Below are 13,708 nucleotides of genomic sequence, written 5' to 3' on the forward strand. Positions count from 1 at the left end.
GTAAAAGAGTAATAAATAATGCAAGAGAGCTATATGCTCAGTCCGTCAAATCCAAAGTAGCTGAGCAGTGGCTTGGTTCCCACCAGTTTTGGCAAATAGCAAACAGGATACTGAAAAGAAGCGTGTGTTCTATCCCAACGATTATCAATGGACCTGAGGTCATCTGGTCAACATCAGACAAGGCCAAAGTATTTGCCAAGAACTTTGCAGCTAATTCTACCCTATGCGACAAAGGCCATCAATTCCCCGTATTTCCTCCTATAACAGACAACACACTATGCAACATACAAATATCTGTGCGTGAGGTCGTCAAGCTAATCAAGAACCTTGATTCCAGTAAAGCAACTGGCCCTGACGGCATTCCAATTATAGTGCTGAAAAAGCTCCAACCAGAACTTGCTCCCATACTTACAAAACTGTTTAAGCGTTGCCTTAAGGAGAAGTGCTTGCCAACACCCTGAAAACCTCATCAGTATGCCCTGTATTTAAGAATTCAGGTTAAAAGTCATCTCCCTCTCAGTACAGATCACTAAGTCTCCTGTGTGCCATGAGTAAGTTGTTGGAATCCGTATTAAATAATGAAGTAGTCAACCACCTCAACAGAAACAACCTTCTTACTGACATGCAATATGGTTTCCGCCCCGCAAGATCTACAGCAGATGTGCTAACGGTTATATCTCATAGGATTAGTGAATCTCTTGACAAAGGCTTCCTTTCCAGGGCAATTGCTCTTGAAATATCGAAGGCTTTCGATAAGGTATGGCATAAGGGTCTACTTCACAAGATTTCCAGCTACGGTATCACTGGAAATCATTAAATCATTTCTCTCCGATTCGCCCATGTATGGAGTACTGGGCTGGTGCATCTGCTGCTTGTCTCTCACTCCTAGACAGGGTTCAAAAGAGAGTCGCCAACCTAATAGGTCCTAAACTGTCATCTAGGCTTCAGCCTCTGTCCCATCGACGAGACGTTGCATCCCTCTGTCTGTTCTACAAATACTTTAATGGTGAATGCTCTGACGAACTGAAAACACTTGTACCTCCTCGATATAACTACCCCCGACAAACCTGAAAAGCCACTTAGTCTCACCCCTTTACAGTAGAGATCCCTAGGTGCAAGAAAGCCTTTTACTCCAATAGTTTCTTCCCCAGAACTGCATGTGTTTGGAACTCCCTTCCGGGATACTGCTTTCCCAACTGTACTGATATGCAGAAGTTCAAGTGTAATGTGAACAGACCTCTTTCTACTCATCACCCTTCATAATGTCCCTTCAAATTATGTCTCTGATAGTAGCCCCCTGCTTCAAAGTGGCACTGTGCCTTGTTTGGGGTGAAAATTGAATAAAAAAAATTAAAAAATATATACAGGGTGACCAAAAAAAATGGGCCCCAACTCTAATTAGGCCTGTTTCTTACTGCTTTGTTTGAATGAAATGAAACTTTGGTCATAACTAGTTTATTATATTCAAAACATCACATCAAAACACTAGGGTCTTTGGCCTATTTTTCTGCGTTGACTGTAAAATGCTCAGAAAAACAATTGAATGTCCTCTGTTTTTGGGGGTCACCCGATATATATATATATATATATATATATATATATATATATATATATATATATATATATATATATATATAATTGGTATCGTTATATTTTTATTAATGTAAACAAATTTACAGGTTTGAGCGATAAAATTGTCTCCCTAGAAAAGACGACATGATTCCATTTCTGTTTTGATGAAACCCATTTTGCTTTTATTGTTGCTGACCATCTACTAGTTAGTCAGTTTATATGTACATATATATGTATATCTATATGCATAGATGGGTGTATATATTTATTAGTAGCCTGGCAAGGCCACAAATGAAACAACCAAGCAAAAAACTCTGAAGCAAAATTCATCCCAAAGCAGCAAAACTAAAGCTGGCTTCCTATGACAGTATATATATATATATATATATATATATATATATATATATATATATATATATATATATATATATATATATATATATATATATATATATATAAATTAAGGAAAATTTAGGCATAATATATTAGTTTGAAAATATCAGTTGTTTTTTACGAATTGTCATAAAAAATTTACCATAGAATAGTATTATAATCTTCTAAACGGCAACAAATTTTCATGTACTTTCGGCCCATAGAAACAAAAATATGAACATTTTAATATTCAGTTTGGCGACGAGGATCGATATATTCATATATAGACATACAACTTTTGGAGGCAAATTTTATAAGTTCGAAATGTTGGCAACTACTGATCAGAATTTAACAAATGAACGCTTATTGGAAAGTTAATGACCTGAATTGTGTAGTGGGCTATGTGACATTTACCCTTAATGTCGCACATTACTGTCTCCAGAAGTGGGAGATCACTTTTCTATATTAATTTAACGTCAAATGAGTACCCAATTTATGGCAACCTTGTCTATTAAGTCATGTTCATTTTACGTTAAATTGATATAGAAAAGTGATCCCCCACTATAAGTTCTTTATATCTTGGAAACGACTCGTTTACTGGGAGGTTTACTATTATTTTCGTTTTCAGCACCCTCGAAAGCCTCTAATAGTTGTAATTTTAAACGATTTTTCGTGCACGGAAAGATACTACACCTTTACCAAATATTTCAATCATAGTCCTTTGTTTTCCTAAAATATCTGATATATTTTTCCAAAACCTCTGGCTTGCTATGGTTTCAAATAATCTGAAATAACATCAAGGGGAGACGATTCCAAATATTTCTCATATGGTATATCACCCCTCTTTGGTTTTCATACCTAAAGTAAATTTCACAGAGTATAAGGATTATTTGATACTGGAGCTATTCATAATCGTAACATATTTCCAAAAGAATTAGTATGTTCAGTGTCGCAACTTTGTAAATTTGTGTGTGTGTGTGTGTGTGTGTGTGTGTGTGTGTGTGTGTGTGTGTGTGTGTGTGTGTGTGTGTGTGTGTGTGTGTGTGTGTGTGTGTGTGTGTGTGTCTTTTATTAATATAAAAAATTTACAAGGTCGCGACACTGGACATGCTATTTTGGACAGATGGTCGGTTAAAACCACAAGTCCTCGTCAGGCGATTTTAAAGATTTCAGCACTGGTTACTTCTGTGTAAAGCAACCATTTTTAAGTCGCCTGACGAGAACTTGTGATTTCAACCAACTATTTGTCTTGAGCATTAACATGCTTAGTGTCGCAACTTTGTAAATTTGTTTATATTAATAAAATACACCTTGCTTTTCTTTTATTGAGCCCTCTTGATAATTTCGTTAAATTTCTTTAGTTATCACTCTTGAATACCTTTAACCTGGAATATGTATACTTATATATGCATATATGTGTGTATATGTATGTATATATTTATATATATGTGTATATGTGAATATATGTGCATATATACATGTTTTTGTAAAGACAGCGAAATTTAAACTGACAACTCTATTGCTGATTGCGCAATTATCGAATATTTTGAGTTCAGCTTTGTTTGGCAATTCATCATAAAGAGACTAACGCCCGAACTGTGTTTGAAAATTCTTAGTGATACGCTCAAGTTACTTAGAGAAATATTTGATGAATAAGTTCACAAAATGAACAACTGATCACATCATTCGTTTAATCTTATTATATTATTTTCGTTGCGATAATGTAAAGTCACATGCCAACATTAATATACCAGACACAATAGATCACTTGGAAGACAAAATTCGATACATTATTGTCAAAATACAACCTAATTTAACGCAAAGATTTCCTTAGTCGTGGATCCACATGGCCAAAATTTTATTGGCATAAAAAGGCCAAATTGTAATCTTTGGAATAAACAACACATTTCTATAACAAAAATATTTTTAGTGATTTATTTTATATTTAAGGTTTGTTGACTCCATGGCTTTATGTACACACACACACACACACACACACACACACACACACACACACACAGACACACACACAGACACACACACACAGACACACACACACACACACACGGTCCTGGATATGACCTTAAACTATATCCGATAGTGAGGCCCCAACTTGCGGGCTTTGGGGAGTGTAGAGCCACCCTTTAATTACCATTGCTCCCAGGTCTACTCTGACCCGGATTGGTAGTACCTGTTAGGGTCCCAACTATGTGTGTGTGTGTTTGTGCATATATATGGGTATATATACATGCATACGTATAATTGTGTATATGCATATATATATATATATATATATATATATATATATATATATATATATATATATATATATATATATATATATATATATAAAGATTTTCTTTCCTGGGGACCTTTATCAAATAATGAGATTTCTTGATAGGATAACAAATATAATATATCTTGTAATTCGAGAACAAATGTTTGGCGAACTTCAAAGCATATCAACTTTTGCATTCGCGATATATATATATATGTATATATATATATATATATATAGAGAGAGAGAGAGAGAGAGAGAGAGAGACTGAGAGAGAAAGAGAGAGAAAGAGAGAAAGAGAGAGAGAAAGAGAGAAAGAGAGAGAGAGAGAATGAACAAATCAAGTTATGTGTTCATCAACGTTTCATCTTATTGTAAGACTTCTTCTGGATGAATGAATTGAAACAATTAAACAGCATTTAGGTGTAGGGGCAAGTGATAATTGGCAAAGAGGGTCCCACGACAGGTAGGGAGTTGGAACAGGAAATGTCAAAAACCATGGACGGATGGGGAAAGAAGAGTACTGTGGGAATGCTTTGTAAGAAGTGGAAATACCAAATCTGGTAGATATATCCGAAAAGTGAAGGAAGAATGGGAATCGAGAGGAGGAGGAGCTAAGAGTGTCGCGAGTTTGATATTCCAGTTAAAACAAATTAAAAATAACAACCTACTTTCAGTGATTGCAAGAGAAGAGATTGAACGGATGATTAGGAATGAAATGAATAACGAAAGTAAAATTGATGAAACTAGTTTTGATGAAAGAACTGACAGAGTGGAAATGCAGAAAGGAAATGTAAGCAATGATAGGAGGCGGGCAACTGAGGAGGAATGGAATCCTATCATTAGGGGAAATGATGAGAAGGAGTTTCAAGAATCTAAGGCAGATGAGATCAATGACTCTGAGACAATGGAACAAACAAGCAGATGTATGGAGAAGTGATGATGAAGTTCAAGTTTTGACTTCTGTAGAAATAGAAGTACTTCAGAAGTTAAGAGAGGTTTTTCTTGGAGACGAGATCATAGATATTCCAAACATGAAGAGAAGTGATAGGCGGAAGGTGAAAAGCGAGGTAAAAAGTAGTTCAAGGAGTATTTCACATCATAAGAAATAACATATCGATTACGGAACTTAACAGGCTTCTGTATGCAGCATTATACGTTGTTGCAAAACGTCTTGGCTTAATACAGAAGAAGAGAGAAATGAAGGATAGAAGGCCATACTGGCAGAGGCGGCTTGAAGAAAGTATTAAACGGTGGCGAAAAGACATTAGTAGAATTGAAGAAGTTAAACTAGAACACAAAGCCAAGGATGAGCTTGAAAGAACGCATAGATTGATGGAAAAGGGAACGATGAACGTTCTAACAATGTTGAAAGAGAAGGTCCACACTGGTGGTATGAGAATTAGGAACTTTGTTGGAAAAAGTGTTGCATTCCGGCAGAACAACCTTTTCCGGAACAATCAATCTCAGCTGTATAAGAATTAAATGGTAGTAAACAGGCGGGAAATAACAACACTCCAAATGAGATGATACCAGGAAGTTCTGGAGTGGGATTTGGTCTTTCAAAGGGCGATATAATAAGAAGGCTAGCTGGTTGGGAGAGGTCAGAGAAAGGCTATCAGGAATGCAGCAGATGAAGAACGTTGAGATAACCATTGATGACGTGAAGGCTGGCATACGAAGGTTGATAAACTGGAAGGCACCTGGTCCAGATGGAGTGATGGGCTTCTGGTTCAAACAATTTCCATGCCTTTATTCACCTATAACTGCTGCCCTGCAAAGGGTCGTAGAGGCGGGAGATGTCCCTGATTGGCTTGTTTAGAAAAGGACGAGACTAATTTGGAAAAATCCTGCAAAGGGAACAGATGCCAGCAATCATAGGCCAATTACATGTCTACCACACTTGTAATAACTGTTAACTGGAATCTTTGCGAAAAAATTTAAGAACATCTTGTGAGTAATGGTGTTTTTCCTGATGAACAGAAAGGGCGTCGGAAAGGCTCGAGGGGTGCCAAGGAGCAATTATTGATTGATAAGACAGTACTGCAGAATGCAAAGAGGAAGAAGAGGAATATGAGTGCAGCATGGATCGATTACAAAAAGATCCGTGAAACACTATTGATGATAAAGGTTGCTAGAAATATGGTAGGGCTTTTGGAGACAAATATAGCTAAATGGAAAACGGTGCTGACAGCAAACAGAGAGGTGCTGAGCCAGGTTGGCATTAAACATGGAATATTCCAAGGAGATTCGTTATCTCCACTTCTTTTTGTAATGATAATGATGCCACTGAGCATCCTCTTGAAGAGAGAGAAACCGGGGTATAACTTTGGATCTAGTGGAAGACACCTCAACCATCTACTGTTTATGGATGATTTGAAGATATTCGGTAGAAATGAAAAGGAAATGGAGTGACTGGTTGAGCTCGTAGGGACATACTTGGAAGACATCAGGATAGAGTTTGTGATTAGTAACTGTGCGGTGCTGGTGATGAAAAGGGGAATACACGTTCATTCGAATGGAATAGTGCTGCCAAATGGAGAAATTATGAAAGAAATAGAAGATACAGAATATAAGTATTTGGGAGTGCTGGAGGGTGTAGGCATCATGAACAGAGAAATGAAGGAGAAAGTTAGGAAGGAGTATCTTAGAAGAGTGAAACTAATTGCAAAGTCGAAACTGTATGGAGGAAACCTCACAAAAGCGGGTGTTTTGAGATACAGTGCAGGAATTTTAGAATGGTCTGACAAGAAGTTGCATGCCATGGATATCAAAACAAGAAAAGTTTTAGCAATGTTTGGTATATTTCACATTCGAAGTAGTGTAGCAAGGCTGTATCAAAAGGGGAAAAATGGTTGGGGAAGATTGAAAAGTGTAAAAGATTGTGTTAGAACCGAGGAGATATCGTTGAAGGAGCATGTGGTTAGAAGTGAGGAGTAGATGCTTAAGATTGTGGCCAATGAAGTGGATGTATGTGAGAACAAGGCTGATTATGTGAAATGTACGGATAGAGAAAGGGCAGAGGAACTGGCTAGGAAGAAGATGCATGGAAGGTTCTTCCAGGATATAGCAGAAGTGGCTGATGAAAAATCATGGCAATGGCTTAGAGCTGGGTATCTGGCTAAGAGTACTGAAGCTTTTGTTTGTGCAGCACAAGAGAAGGCATTAGGAACACGATTGTTCAAAAAAGTGGTTCTTGGAGAGGAAGTTGTGGCAGAATGCCGGATTTGTGGTAAGACCTCAGAGTCAATTGCACACCTTGCAGCAGGATATAGTGGATTGGCCCAGAGAGAGTACCACAAAAGATACGATCGCATGGGACTCTGGATATATTGGGCGGTGTGTAAGAAGATTGGGGTGAAGTGTGCTGGAAAATGGTTTGAGGAGGTGCCTAATGAAGTGAGAACAAGTGAGGATGGAAATGTAGAGGTATGATGGGGCAAAAGTGTCATAACAACTAAGTAATTGGAACATAATCGTCCGGGTTGGGTCGTCAGTGACGAGGTCTAAAAAAACTGGCAGACTACTCAGTACCCCGGGACAGAAATGTGAGAGAGAAAGAGAACAAGAAGTGGGGCAATTATGCTCCATTGGCCTTGGAGATAAGGCGTATACACGGGGTTAAAACACAAATAATCCCAATCGTAGTGGGTACGCTAGTAGTATCTGGAAGGAAAATTGAAAAAACTACGAATCCATGATATTTTAGGCGGCCTTCAGACTTCTGCTATTGTAGGTACCACCAACATTCTTAGGAAAAACTTTGATCTTTGAAGCTCCTGGTTTGGAGCCGGGATTAAGGGAAATCCTCTGGAAATGAATCCCATCCCTTTCCAGGGAGACGAAATTAAACGAAATCAGAATTATTATTATTATTATTATTATTATTATTATTATTATTATTATTATTATTATTATTATTATTTAAAAAAAAAGTAATCTACAGACAATCACATTTCGTAGCTTGATGGTTTTCTAAAATTTCATAGTGTGGTGGTTAACGCTCCGGCTGTAATACACATAGTCCGGGAATACAGAACAGTCAGGCTACGCTGAAGAGAGATAGGAACCCCGAAATATCTATGTCCGAAAATATTGTTTTAAAAATAATTAAAAAAATAAATAAAAATATTATTTATCTGCGTCCAAATAAACTATGGGCGAGTTTCTAAGAAAACGATTTTCAAAGCTAAACGCTACTTAACCGTATTTTTCTTTTAAAAAGTCAGCAAGAAATCTACATTCACGCGCACGCGCTCACACACACACACACACACACACACACACACATATATATATATATATATAGTAAGTTATAAAATATATATGGCGATTAAGCTACACTGAATATTCCACGTTTCATCCACTCTAGGACTCTTCAGGCTTATGCGCGAGTGTCCTAGAGTGGAATATTCAGTGTAGCTTAATCGACATACATATTTTATAACTTACTAACTAGCTCTACCTACGTATTGAGCACTTTTGAAGTAAATACTTAAAGTTTACGCATAAATTTATACTTTCATATATTAATTTTATGTGAGTAAATTAAATAGTTATATATATATATATATATATATATATATATATATATATATATATATATATAATTTTTAACGTTATAATCACTCAAAATATACGGAATTTTCATCATACAACTTTATATTTTTCTATTTCGATAGTTGTGTTCACATTTTCTTTTTTAAGTTGAAAGCACTTCGTCAACATCCGGTACCTAAGTTCACGGCTGTATATGAAAGATAGAATTAAGAGCGGAAAAACATAAAATGAACTTCCGGCTCCGAATTATTTTTCATGTATGAACCGTATGTTTATAGCTCTTCCTGACACGCTGTATGTGTGTCCTGCTAGCATTTCGCGATTCGTTGCGCTGTTGAGCTTTATTTGAAAATGACCTCTCCATCATTAAATGCAAAGATTAAGTGTATTGTTTTGCAAAATAGCTCAACTAAGAAACTAAACTAAGAAATATTTCAACTTTTTACATGGCTAAAATGTCACGTGATGATTGTATTAATTATAAACAAACTCTCTGGCGCTCTCAGAGGAAAGCCCATTCCACAACAGATATTCTAAGTGTAACCTCTGAACGTATATATCATTCACTGGATAATGCAGGAGATAATATAGCATCACTGGACGAATACATAACATAATTAAACCCTTAAATAAGAAAAGAATCCGGGTTGTCCTCGACCGCCGTACATCTAAACAATATGAAATAAATGCGGGTGTACCTTAGGGGTTTATACTTGGACCTTTATTATTCCTAATATTCATAAATTACCTCCCTGATAAAATTGTTTCTGAGATGGGTATATTTGCTGATGACATCATGCTCTATAACAGGCAAGGGGAAAACAAATAACACATATCTAAGGAAATGGCAGAAACACTAGAGAAAGACCTCTAATCTAGTGGAATAGGGACAAAAATGAATGATCACATTCAATGCTGCCAACACTAAGCTTGTTTCCTTCAATAATTACAAGAAACCTTCTCTAGCACAAATAGCAATGACCAAAAGCACATTACCTGAAAGTACTTCTTTTAAACTCATCGGCCTAATATTCACAGGTAACATGAATTAGAACAGATACATTAAGAGTATTGCAAAGGCTGCTGCGAAGAAGCTGGGCTCTCTCTACTGTGGTAGAATGCTACCTACACCTGAAAGTATCCTCAATTTCTATAAGGCTACCATTCGCCCATGTATGAAGTACTATAGTCACATTTCGGCTGGCGCATCTGCTACAAGTCTCTCACTCCCGGAGAGGATTTAAAAGAGAGTCACTAACCTGATAGGTCATGAATTGTCATCTAAACTTCAGCCTCTGTCCCATCAACGAAATGTTGCATCCCTCTGCCTATTCTACAAGTATTTTAACGGTAAATGCTCTGACGAACTACAAGCACTTGTACCCCTTCGACGTAAATACGCCTTACAAAACCGACAAGCAGCTGAACAGTAGAGATCTCTCGGTATATGAGAGCGTTGTTTTCCAATAATTTTTCCCCCTTTGGAACTTCCTTTCTGGGATTCCGTTTTCCCAACTATAGTGAGATGCAGAGTTCAAGTGTAATGTGGACAGACATCTTGCTGCTCGTCTCCCTTCATAATGTCTTTGGAACTTATGTCCCCGATAGTAGCTCCTCACTTCAAAGTGGCACAGTGCCTTGTTTGGGGGGAAATTTGAATTAAAAAGATTTTATAAAGGTATATATATATATATATATATATATATGTGTGTGTGTGTGTGTGTGTGTGTGTGTGTGTGTGTGTATACTAGCGAGCGGACGCCGGCTGTGCCCTGTCGTAAAATACGCTTAAACATGATATTTTCATTTGTCCAGATTTTGTATATATTATTATAGAGTCGTAATTTCTAAAGTAATGAAAACAGTATTTAGGTACCATCAGTTAAAACCGAAACTATAGCATTTAAAGCTGGTGAGGTTACCACTGTGCCAACGTGACACGTACGTAAGCTGATTAAAAATTTAAAATAAACTAAGATGAATGTACAAAATGTCTAACGATTTTTCCACATTGAGCCATTTTTGACCTCTTAAAAACAATTTTAACCGGCTAACCGGTTAAGGACACATAAAAGACGGTCAATAAAGAATCCAATCATTAGAGGCCCCTAACGCCGCTCTGCAGCATTTACTTTCAGAAGAGATAGTTTGAAAGTATGGAGACAGACACAGACGGACAGACGGACGGACGGACGGACATACTTGTATATATATATATATATATATATATATATATATATATATATATGTAGAGAGAGAGAGAGAGAGAGAGAGAGAGAGAGAGAGAGAGAGAGAGAAAGAGAGTGGGCAGAGTTGCCGCTTTTCAACTCGATTGTTTTAGGTTTAATCCATGGCTGGGGAAAGGTGATTATTTATCACACTGATGGGTTGTGATACATCGAAACAGTACCGTATATGGATGACCACATATATATATATATATATATATATATATATATATATATATATATATATAAAGATATATATATATATGGAATTTAATATATATTACAACAAGATTTTGTTGAAATTCAATGACTTACATTTTTTTTCTTATATAATCTTTGTTTATTTAACCTTGGATCTCTTCATTAAAGCCGTTTCGTTAATGAGATTTAATTCTATGATTTTATGTTTTCATAGAAATTTTCCACTTATCAACTTGTCAGATGCGATTTCCATCCGATGTTATCAACAAAAATAAATTTTTACATTATAAACCTGGTTTGTTCACTTGGGGAAAAGCCATTCCATCTAGGTACCGTATACCGTAGGTATATATATATATATATATATATATATATATATATATATATATATATATATATATATATATATATGAGCATATTGAGAAGTGAAACACGAATTACCATTAGCATATAAGCGACGCTCTTTGTGTAAACAAATCGAGCGGAGGTATTTCAGACGATATCAAAACATCGTTAAACTCACTACTCGTTCAAGCAGCCGCCAATAGCGTAATGGTTAGGAGCCTTGACTGCCGTACAAACGGTCGGGTTTCAATCCTGGCTTGAGGTAGTTGCCTGTCTAGCCGCACTGATGAGCTGTGAAACAGCGAAACAGTACTGTATGTGGATGACTATATATATATATATATATATATATGGCGATTAAGTTACACTGAAACGCGGAATATTCAGTGTAGCTTAATCGTCATCTATATTTTATAACTTACTACCTAGCTCTGCCTACGTATTGAGCATTTCTGAAGTAAATACTTAAAGTTTACACATAAATTTATACTTTCGTATACTAATTTTATGTGAGTAAATTAAGTAGTTATATATATATATATATATATATATATATATATATATATATATATATATAAAGGATGAAACACTAGTGTCTGTAGTTATTTAATAATGAAACACTAGTATCAGTAGGTATTTAATAAATCTTATAGAAATGAATTATGTCAGCCCCTTTAAGAAACTTGTTTTTATCGTTAAGTACTTTCAGTTGAAATAAGTCGGTTAACTTAGCTTATATGCGCAGATCATCATATAATGATTAGATCACTCTGACTGAGGTTAAAAGCATTTACAAAGAATAAATGTTTAAATCATAACTGTATTTCTCGTGGTTGACTGTAGCCGAATGGATTGGGTCCTTGCTTCTGTTGCTGGTTCGAATCTCTCGGCTGGTGTTAATCGTGACACCCTGCACTGATAGAATAAATTTATTACATTATCAAGTCAATAAGGGTTGTAAGGTTTCACCCATATTCCTCTTTCTGTAACCCTTATTGATAATCTAATAAATGTTTTTGTAACTTTACGCTTCATCTTATTAATTTAGTCTATTATATATATATATATATATATATATATATATATATATATATATTTTATATATATATATATATATATATATATATATATATATAGTGAATAAATGACAAAAGACTATATTCCAAAGTGCATGATGTTGACCGTCTTATAATTTATTCCTTTAATTTAGTTGACATTTACAATTCATCTTATTAATTTAGTCTATTATATATATATATATATATATATATATATATATATATATATATATATATATATATATATATATATATATATATATATATAAGCGAGACGGGGCACCCAGCTTTGCCCGGCCGTAAAATACGCTTATATATGATATTTTAATTCGTCCAAATTGCGTAAAATCATTATAGCTTCGTGATTTTAAAAGTTAAAAAAGTGTTTGGATGCCATCAATCGAAGCCAATACTGTAGAAGTCAAAGCTCGTGATGTTATCACAGTACCAACGTGACAGGCATATTCACTGATTAAAAATTAAAAATTAAAAATAAACTAAGATGAATGTAAAAAGATGTGTAAGGATTTTTTACAATTTTTACCCCTTTTTAACCCCTTAAAAATTATTTTAATCAGCTAATAACCCATAAAAGAACGGTCCGTAAAAGTCCAATCATTTAAGGCCCCAAGCGCTGCTCTGCGACTTTTACACCAGTGAAAGAGCATCATACTTCTTTTTAATTTTTGTTCAAAGTTCTTCCAGATTTGAAATTTTAAGATTCTGTAGCTGTTTATTTTGACGTAATGCCATACGTTGTCGATAGTATTGAGGGTCTGTAGATTGCGCAGGCTAATCAAAACACGGAATACCATGCTCTTCAATGAACTTCTTGACATTGCCAGCTGTGTAAATTATCCTGCATGAAGATTGGATTATCATCCAAATTCCGGTCGGAATAGGGTAGAAAATGCTCACTCAACATAATGTACTTGGTCGAATTAATTATACCTTGTAAACGAACTATATGCCCAGGACCATTGGCACTAATAACGTCACACACCAAAACTAAATCTCCGCCACCTTGCAGCATTGAAACTGTGTACCTAGGATTAAATTCTCCATCCTTCCTTCGACGGACATACTGCTCACCA

The sequence above is a fragment of the Euprymna scolopes genome, chromosome 18 (genome assembly GCF_053919585.1).
Source record: "Euprymna scolopes isolate OS-2025 chromosome 18, ASM5391958v1, whole genome shotgun sequence".
NCBI lineage: Eukaryota > Metazoa > Mollusca > Cephalopoda > Sepiida > Sepiolidae > Euprymna > Euprymna scolopes.